The sequence below is a fragment of the Corvus brachyrhynchos genome, unplaced genomic scaffold (genome assembly GCF_000691975.1).
Source record: "Corvus brachyrhynchos isolate BGI_N302 unplaced genomic scaffold, ASM69197v1 scaffold544, whole genome shotgun sequence".
Taxonomy (NCBI): Eukaryota; Metazoa; Chordata; class Aves; order Passeriformes; family Corvidae; genus Corvus; species Corvus brachyrhynchos.
The window spans coordinates 3,405,101-3,414,120 of NW_008238325.1; the positions used below are offsets into that span (position 1 = coordinate 3,405,101).

At 41.2% G+C, this 9,020-nt stretch overlaps 1 protein-coding gene across 1 annotated transcript in view; it reads right to left on the reverse strand.

The window, feature by feature from the left end:
* The window catches only part of TSC22D2 (TSC22 domain family member 2), a 26,802-nt gene that overhangs the window by 14,884 nt on the left and 2,898 nt on the right, over nt 1-9,020 (reverse strand).

Consider the following 9,020-nt stretch of genomic DNA (forward strand, 5'->3'; position numbering starts at 1 on the left):
GAGCAACGGTCTGAAATAAAAAGGACGCAATTCAATAAGGATAAGGGGGAAGCAGTAAGCTCTGGTAGCAATAATCAGTTGCACAAGTACAAAACATGAGTAGTTTACTGCAATTCCACAGAAAAGAATCTAAACAGAATTTAAAAAATAAAAGCCTTGCAAAGGTGTCAAACCTCTACACAGAACATACACAGAGTAACTGAAATCTTGCTTTATTCGGCCTGAGCCCTTAGCTTCAATTTCATGGCCAGGTTTGGATACCAGCTCTCCAGAAGGATATATGCCTACCTATTCTCATAACCCTGATCCTAGAAATAAGGCCATTAATCATGCACTAACGCATCAGTAGGATTGGGAAGTCAATAGCAATCTTCCAGCTCCCATCCTGCGCACAGAGATATAGGAGCGGGGCATTTTGTCCAAACTAAGTGCTATTTGGTCACATTTCTCAAAGGAAGCACACCAGGGTGGAACTTTGTGCATCTGTCTTACTGCTACAGAGCCAGAAGTGAACCAAGCACTTTGAGAAAGAAGTGATTCAAAGATGCCTTGAAGAGGAAATCAGCAAAAAAACCATATTCAACCTTTTTTAACATCAGAATTACTACTGAATAGGTAAGCACTCAGTCTGAGCTCAAAAGAACTGTCACCATACATGGATGCATTTGTGTACTAAAGAACAAATGAATCCCTCCTTAGTGTCTAAAGTTTATAAAAGATTGGATGTACTTTTATCCAGAAGTATTTCAAACCCAAGGTAGGTTTCAGTTGTGTCTCAGCGCTCCCCCCAAAAAAGGCTGTTTACTGGGGTACTCACTATGACCTGCAATGGGGACTGACTACAGCTGGTCTCAAAATTACAGCACTTGGCAGGGTTCATCTGGGATCTGGACAAGGGATTTGATGATCCCTTGATCACAGCTTATCAGGGAACTCGCAGCACAGTTTATGGCATTTTGAGATGATGTTTACAAGAGTAACAGAATTCCTTCTCCATCCTTCTCCTTTTAAAAGATGTTTCACTTTACTTTTAGCACCTTCTATTTAAAGCAGCTGCAACTTTGAATCAGCTTTCTTTAATAAGACTCAAGCTACAAACCAGTAACTGGAGCACAAAGCTTTGCAGGAGAAAACTGACAGGGACTAAATGTGGGGGAGTCAATGCAAAATTCAGGTAAAAAACATCTCAAGCTCTGAAGTGATGTGTTTAATTGCATATTCTGTTCACGCAGTTCCTTAAAGCCATTATACTTGCTATACATACCCTAAAAAACCAGCAAGAATTCGAAGCTTTAACACTCAGTTTTAGGTACGTTGTAGGTACAAATGAGAGGAAGGGCTGACTCAACGACCAGCCCACATGACAGTTTTTGGGACAGTAGCTCTCAAACACCAGGACAGATTTAAAGGGGTTTCACAGGCTACTACAAAATAAAAATATCGTAACAGCATAGAGAAAGCACACTGCACGGAACTGATCTTCACTGGAAAAATCAAAAGCAGTACCCCATACTTCTTCACCTTGCTCTCAAAAGAAGATTTTAGCAAATAATTTCCTGCAGCGACTAGAAGTCTCTAAGGAGAAGGAAATGCAGACAGCTGTCTCAAATGCACAGGGTATGAAGTCTGGCAGAGGCGTTTCACTGATCACTTGCCTGCTCTGTTGAAATGTTGGGATCAGCCTTCCCCTGCTCTGGGTGAGCTTGGGTATTTAAAAACAACACCAGGAGTATTTTTCAACCCCTACCAATGCTATTATTTGCTTTACGTAATTATGTGATTTTTAATAAAAATAAATAATTAAAAAAAAGGTTTTGTTATTACCGGTACTGGGTAGTAACCATACACTATTTCTGAAGGAGCTTTGCTGAAGAGCTCAAATAGTGAATTCCAGTATGACTATTTAATACTAATCATAGGAAGAATACAACAATCTTCTAAGTATCTTCTTATTCCTGATTTCAACAGCTGCAGCTCAAAACCCTGGAGCCCAGCTCTCTTGGGTCCCAAAGATTGGTCCCCAAGCCACAGGAGTGCTGTGCACAACCTATAATCGTAACACCTTTAAGGTTTTCAGGATTCAGCGATGACCCTTTCCATCCTCAACATGCTGTCTTCCCACTTGCTGAAGCCAGGATCAATGCACTCCTGTCCCAGCCAGGTACCCAACACTCTCATGCTCCTCCTCTCCCAGACAGCACTTGCCACAGATGCCTTGATTAACACACCACCTGCTAATGAAGCATGGGTGTTCTGTGAAGGCTGTCAGTCAGGATGAACGTTAATTACATCATCTTACAAACTGTGTGAGGACTAATCTGAGAGCTTCTGTTCTCAAATCAAAACATGTAACACGTGTAAGGTTTCTCATACTAATGACTTGTCTTCTCACTGGATATAGTCAACCTTCAGTTCTTGGAGGGAGGATACAGGACAAAGTAGCTCACATGATGCACAGCTTGCCTTCAAGGCAAAAAGAAACTACAGCAGATCACATTTTCAGAGAGAAACTTAGAGATTACAAGCTGGTAACAGTAAAGCAGAAAGTCTGCCTGACCTAGTCAGGGATTCTTGCCTCTATCAAGCAGCTTTCAAGAAAAGCCACAGAAAAGCTCACCAATGTTATCCAAGTTTGAATGAACTGAGACAAGTTAAAAAAAAAACCAAAAAAACAAACCAAAAGCAAAAGCAAACAAAGCCTTATTGAAAACCATGGTCTCAACACCTTGAACTCCACATGGGATGGAGCCCTTCAGCATCTATTGAGATTTGCCAAAGAATATCACTATGCCATGATACTCTCCTGCAAATGATCCCATTCACGAGAGCAAGCTCTGAGTGCTCCTACCCAGCAGACCCTGATACACTGTTATAAAGGAGGGAGCAAAATAATAAATTCAGCATTTCTGAAATAAAAAGATCCACATTTTCTAGTACTGCATTATAGATCCAAAAATCTGCAAAACTCCTCAAAAGTATTGACTTTTATACAACTTGACTGGTAAAGAAAAGGCATGTATTTGTATGTATGAACATGTTATTGAAGATGATCAGGCTCCTGCTGCCTGTGATGCCCACAAAACTCGATCTTCTCGAACAAAGCGATGAAGGGAAAGCTGCCTGTGATTTCTGGTGAAAGTGGCCCTGCACAGTGGAACATATTCATCCTTGAATAAAACTGCACTAAAATGAGATTTTTTTTCCTCCCACTAAGTTATAGTGACAACACTTTTAGCTATTTCAGTCATATATAAATACAAATGGCTCCTGTTTTTTTGACAACGAAGTATTTCAGCATCAGTGGGGGGAAAAAAAAAAAAAAAAGAGTGGATAAAACAGCTTCAAGCAGACTCAAGACAAATCCCACCTGTCCTACTTATGTGATAATGGTCAGGAACTCATCTATGAGCAAACGTTCCAAATGACACACTTAGCTTTTAAAAGATATTAGACCCTAGGCCATGTATGGCACGGTTATTTACACAGTATATTATAAATCTGTCTGCCTTCCCACGCCATTTACAAAGTCTCTACCACTCAAGTTTCAGGCCAGCCTGTGCTGTCAGTGAGTGCTTGCCACTTGGTTTACAGAAACCGTATTTTTAAAAAAGCATTTGTAGGGTTGGTCAAGGTATTTACAGGCTTTGCACCCACCAAAGAGTGTTCTACATAAGAGACATTCCCAGGAGTTCTCATCTACACCCCTACAAAAATAGCTGAAGTAACTTGACAGAGAAGCAAGCAGGGTTTTTAACCCTCATTTCTGACTACCCCATCCTCTATTGGATGTTAAACCTGCTTGAGATGGATACAAAAGCTTCAGATACTTCACTGACAGCAGTTCTCATTTTCTATCCAATCGACACTTCCTCACTGCAAGCTCACACACCTGCCACACTCATCCCCTCCCAGACATAAACGGGTCAGGACTCTGCCCTCACTGCAGAGGGGTGAATGGTATCTTGGGCTGCACAAGGCAAAGTCCAGCAGGTGGAGGGACTCAGCAGTGCTCAGGCCACACCTGCAGGGCTGTGCCCAGATCCCCACTGCAGTTTGTAATCTTTAGTGCATACCAGATAAACCCGCCAGCTGTCAGTGCGGCAAACAGCTGATACCTCTCCAGGGCACTAATTAATATTTCCACCTTCTCTCTGCACTGACAAAAGCACTCATGCGAGCTGTCACAATCCAAATGCATCCTTCATAGTTTCAAAGGGAGAACAGATAAACACTCTCTTGGACTAATTTTGCTTTATTTGACAAAGAAAATTAAGACAAGCATCCAGCTGTCCTTCATGTGGCCAGGTAACTCACCTGCCCTGCCTGAGTAAAAATAGATTACCTCATAAGGCAAAGACTTCCTGGCACTCAAGACACATTTGTATTTATGAAGTGTGAAGTTTAAAGATAGAATAATTTTCAAGAGGAATGAAAGTACAACCTTACTCTGCACTTCAAGTGACCTCTTACGTCTGGAGAATCTTCTCAGGAGACAGTGGCTTTAGTAGTTACTATAAATACTTCTCTCTTTACACTTTGTCAAATACAGGAATAAAAGCAGACACCTGTGCTTGACAATCTAGATTTACTGAACACAACCATCCAGATGTACTTTAGCAGGAGGAGTCTCACAGAAGTTTCTTGAGGAATCGTTGCTGACACATAAAGCACAAACAAGGTTTGCACTTCTCCTGAGCAATAGAAACTGCTTATCACCAGCTTTAAAGCGGGAAAATTAATATACAGCCTCAACATGCAACAGGCTAATAACTCAAATATCCAGTACAGTAACAGGGAGCAACTCCTCTTTACTATAGTGTCACCTGAAGTCATAAAAAATTATCAGCACTTCCTGTAAAAATGCAGCCTTGGAGAACTTACAGCCCTTCTGGAGTCTGAGAGCAGTTTGGTAGTCCTGCCTTCTCAAAGCATCCAAATACTTGAATATTCAGCTTTTAACAAGAAGTTTAAAATAGCTTCCATAAAACACATGCTGTTATTTCTGCCATACAGGAATCAGTTATGGAACATTTGCACTCTTCTATAGGAGAGCAGGAAAAAATTAACCCCCAGCAGCTGAGCAGAACACTCGAGAGTCTGAGGTACAGGGAACCTCCCCTGTCAGGGCTGGTCACCAGAGCCTTTCAAACAAACTGAACAGTATCACTGTGAATTTCTTTCAACTACTTTCCCCATTTCCTCCTTTTAATAACTCTCTCATCTAAAACACTTGTACCTCATTGATTCTAAGAATGTACTGACTTGTCCTTAACAAAGGCATTTGAATGTTTAAACTGGGAAACAGCACTGTCAAACAAGTAACCAGTTTTGTTTAGCTATCTTGCACCACTCCAAAACTGACTGCAGAGCACGATAGGCTTTCTACCACCCAGAAACTCATGAAGTGCTACAGTTACCTTTGGTAATTTTTGTTATAGAAAGTACAGCAAGGATTGAACACAACCAACTAGAGTTTGTTTGCCTTAACCATCGTTTGCTGCCACCAACTGCGAAGGTCACCCCAGAAGTTCCAGCTTAGTTTTCAAACTGTCAAACTGAAGGCTCTCCAGGCTCTGGAGTGTGTCTGTCCAGGTTTCGTTCTCACGTGCTTTCACACACACTCGCAAACACAGGCCTTCAGGAAGAGAGCTGAGAACAAGTCTGCAGCTGCATGAGAGCTCAAACCTCTAAAATGTTTATGAGCAAGGTGAAGAAAGGGATAATACTGAGTACTATGGCAATTCAAGTATCATGTATTTGTAGAACACTTACTTTTTTATTTAGGAGCACAACAAAATATGCATCTAGAGCAATACCTAAATGATCCTATGCCCAGCTTTGTCCTTATATGATGAACACGGTCTCAAGAGCACAGTTCTACCAGCAGTTTGTCCTCCATACAAATATGCAATTTAGCTGAGCTCGGAGACACGCTGCGGAGAGCCCTGCACAATCGGGTTCTCAACAGCCCAGCTGCCGTAGCTGACAGTTCACAATTGCAGCCATTCATTAGTGTTCCTGGAATACAGCCGGAACAGTTCAAGCTGGTCAGTTATCTCTGGAAAATGATCTATACTCTGCTCCTTTTCCAACAGCCTGAGTAATATTTTGCCCCAAAAGTCTGCCAAACATGTAGGAGGTTTGAACAAGCTTTCACAGTAACATTCTTTTAACAGAAGCAACATATTTCTTTTCCCCCAAGAGCCAAAATAAAGTTATTAAGCCAGATGAAATACTCTGCTTGTCAAGTACAAATTGGTGTCTACATGGGCATAAGGGTGAGCAGAGAACCTGACAGACATTGATACCAAAATCCTTTCAGGTGCTCTAACTTGCCCTCCCTTCAAAATAACTAGTACTAGTGCTGAAGTCCCACAAAAGAAGAATCAGAGCAATTTTGAGACCCAGTTCTAACTGTGTTCTTGCAATATTTTTCAGACTCCCTGTTTGAGGAAGCAATACCCACATCTGCCTCAGCAACAGTACTAGTTCCTCCATCCTTTAACACTGCTGCAGTTTATTTCACTTGCAGCCACATTTAAAGAGGAAAAGAAAATAATACTATGTTATGCTGTAAATATTTCATAACTTTCACACAACAGTTTTTCCTTTTCAAGAGCTTAGCAATTTGGACACATCAACTGAAAACCCGGCTTTGCTTTTCAAGGAAGCTGTGACATCCCAAAGGCTTTCTTCCTTTTCTTTTTTATTCTTTTGGACTACCTATCCACCCTTTCTTCTCCCCCAGACAAGATTTTCCAATTAATTGATTCTTCCCTATTCATCAGGTCAATGCAAGAAACCACAGTTTTTTATAGACTGCTGTCAAAATGTACTGGGCTATGGGAACAGGAAATTAAAAGTCTTCGGGCAATGGCTTGGAAGAAAGTAATCTATAAACAAAGTTCTCTCTACATATCAGGCTAGATAACCTTACACCTCCACCCCTAATAACCTTAGATGTTGTTTGATTTAAAACAGCAGATTATAAGATAGGAGTAATACAAAAAACTTTTTTTTCAGAAATACATGAACCAACCAACTTTTTACATCATGTTTACTGTGTTCCTGACATGCTGTTTTCAAAGAATTTCCATCTTAACTATTTTACCTTTAAAACAGTTCATATTCGGAATGGTGAGTGACTTTCCAGATAAATCCAGGGTATTGAGAGCTATACACTACTCCTTGATGAGTCACTGTTTTAGAAGATGACTATAGGAGAATAATCTACACAAGTCTGTGAAGCTTCAAGCACATGCAAATATTGAAGTGTAACTGAAGGTGCCAGAAGAAATGTAGATACCTGCCTACACACTGAGCCCCATTTCCGGGGATGTTACACGTTAATAGTAAGAAAGACAAAAGAGAAAAATGCTTTCCACAGATTTATAGCTTCTATGACCACCAAGTAACCTCTCCAAACTCAGCTATGTGTTAACTTCCTGGACCTGCCAGCACAAACCATGACTCATGATGTATCAGCTCCCTTTGCACCTTAATCACTGTCAACCCCCAGCCCATTAACAACACTTGAAGGTCTTCATTAACTATTTCAGCACTGATTCCAGTAGATAAGGCAGCTAGGCAAAGCCCATGGGAGTAGTGGCACAATTTAAGTGGCTGGACAGAGGAAAAAAGCAGGAGACAGTTTTACAATAAAGTCTTTTCAGAGAGTAAAACAAATAAAAACCAAGTGGTAAAACAGCCTTAACAAGCTGCTGGGTTTTCATTCTCACCTCTGTCTGAAGCCAGTGGAAGTCAGGCTATTGCTTGAGGGGAGCAAAGAATAAACTTTGATCTACTGTCTCTGTATCTATCTCCTACGTTGCATTGAGGTCTAGGCCCGTTTAAGGTGAGCTTTCACAGCTTACCAGGATGACCTTCCCAGCTCACACCATTTGAGTGCTCCTGGCTTTCTGACCACCCAGTACACGGCACAGTTTTATCACCCAGGGCAGAAGCTGACAAACGAGACATATGCACTCCTTCACTGATAACCAGACATTCGTTTCTCTACTGAACACCACAGCAGGGCCTGTCAAAAAGAGCACACTGCATTCAGACCCCATTTCCATTTCTTACTCATAGTTCTCATGGCCAAGTGTCTGAAAGAATCTCTTTAGACATCAACAGCATGTAAAGCACCACTGCAAGGTGGCAAGTTCAAAGACTAAACTAAAAAACAACTTTAAAAATCACTGTTCTGGGTAAGAGCACCAAGAACTGACTCACTGGAGTACCACACAAAGTTAGAAGCCCCTAGTCTGAATAACCAGGACAAGTTTTTCCCTATCTTTACACAGAAGTGATTCACTTGTCACAGATAATCATGTTCATTACCACAACTTATATTAAGTACTAGAAACTATGAAAAACAAATGCGAAATGCATTCCTTTTTTTCTGATTCCTGAATCAACAGAATGATTAAACACCAGACAAATCATCTTCTCATATAACACTGAGCTATGAAAAGAACCCACCAGCTTGAAATCTAACCTTATTTGCACAAGGCAGTTTGTCAGCCGGGTTAGCAATCTTCTTAAGGTAGGCAAACTACAAGAAAATTTTAACTGTTTAACTTTTTCTTGTCAGTCCTTTACCACTTTAATCAGAACCAGCACAGCTTTCCAAACCACGGCTTTTTCTAGCAGAAAACCACAGCAGTTACTTTCTCAGACACAGCATCAGCCAATGACCCAGCAAGCACAGGCCTGCATTAAATCTGCAGCCTGAACTCTCCAAACATCCACTTTGAGGTGCTCTCCATCCACTGCCTCCCAGCCCCACAGACACAGCTGCTTTACTAAAACGTGCTCCAAGCAACACTGACTGTATTAGCTTAACGTCTGATGCTGTCCCAAGGTGAGGGAAGACTTACAGAGAAACTCACCACAAGATCTGCTCATAATGGCCTAATGCCCGTTTTTAAAAACAAATAACATGCATGCATTCCCTTCCTCCAAACTGCTGCAATCCTGACAGTAAATGTTGGGACTTAAATTCAGTGCTCACACAC